Source organism: Nestor notabilis, unplaced genomic scaffold, assembly GCF_000696875.1.
Source record: "Nestor notabilis isolate BGI_N333 unplaced genomic scaffold, ASM69687v1 scaffold3539, whole genome shotgun sequence".
Lineage (NCBI taxonomy): Eukaryota > Metazoa > Chordata > Aves > Psittaciformes > Psittacidae > Nestor > Nestor notabilis.
Window position 1 is genome coordinate 16,959 of NW_009944850.1, and position 843 is coordinate 17,801.

Consider the following 843-nt stretch of genomic DNA (forward strand, 5'->3'; position numbering starts at 1 on the left):
AACTGAAGAGAGTACTTTGAAAGGTAACAGATAAAGATGACACAGGATTTAGGCTATGGTATAACAAAGCTGTGGACCATGCTGCTGAAGGAGACAGGGCAAACAATGGTGTCCAACAAACTTCTGAAAAGTACAGAAATACAAAGAGAAGAGGTAGGTAACAACTCATAACACTTGGTTTTACAGGGCTTTGAACTGTTGTGTTCCTTTCTGATACTGCAGCCACCACATACACGTTTCCCCTCAACTGCTTCAAGCCCTCAACTACTGTAGTTTGCCATGAACTGCATAAGAGACTGTGTACTGTGAGTGCAAGAGGCCAAAGTTACTCCAGCACCAACTGCCCAGCTAGCTGCTGCCTCCTGGCTGCCAGGCAAGCCAAGGAGCCTGTGCTTCGTCACAGCTGCGGGCAGACCAAATAAATAGCTCCAGGAGCTGCAGCCAACCCCTGGACCATGTTCTGTGGAGATCTGTAGTAGGAATTTGTGGTGGAACTTCTTCAGCCCTTTGTTGGATGTGAGTAAAATTGGCCATGAGTCGGAAGTGAGGGGGAGGACTGGCAGCTGACAGCAATCACAGAAGCCCTTCCCCAGGCTAACCATGACATGAGTAAGCATGAGTCAGAGCATAAATTGATGAGCCTAAAATTATCTACAAGATGAATACCGGCTAACTGGCCCAACACATTATGGGCCTTCTGCTTACTCTGGAACTGGCAGATTCTGGCTCAGGGTGCAGGTAGGCTGACCACTTGACTCCAGGCCAGTAGTAGCCTGACAGCTCCAACTGCCTTTTTTTTTTTTTTTTTATTTTTTGCCTGCTGCTTTTCCCTCAAGGGGGGGA

The 843-nt window shown here is 47.7% G+C and overlaps 1 protein-coding gene across 1 annotated transcript in view; it reads left to right on the top strand.

The window, feature by feature from the left end:
• Positions 1-843, top strand: part of RSPH9 (radial spoke head 9 homolog (Chlamydomonas)) — a gene marked incomplete at its 5' end in the record, with an annotated part of 19,029 nt that overhangs the window by 16,953 nt on the left and 1,233 nt on the right. The window lies entirely within an intron of this gene.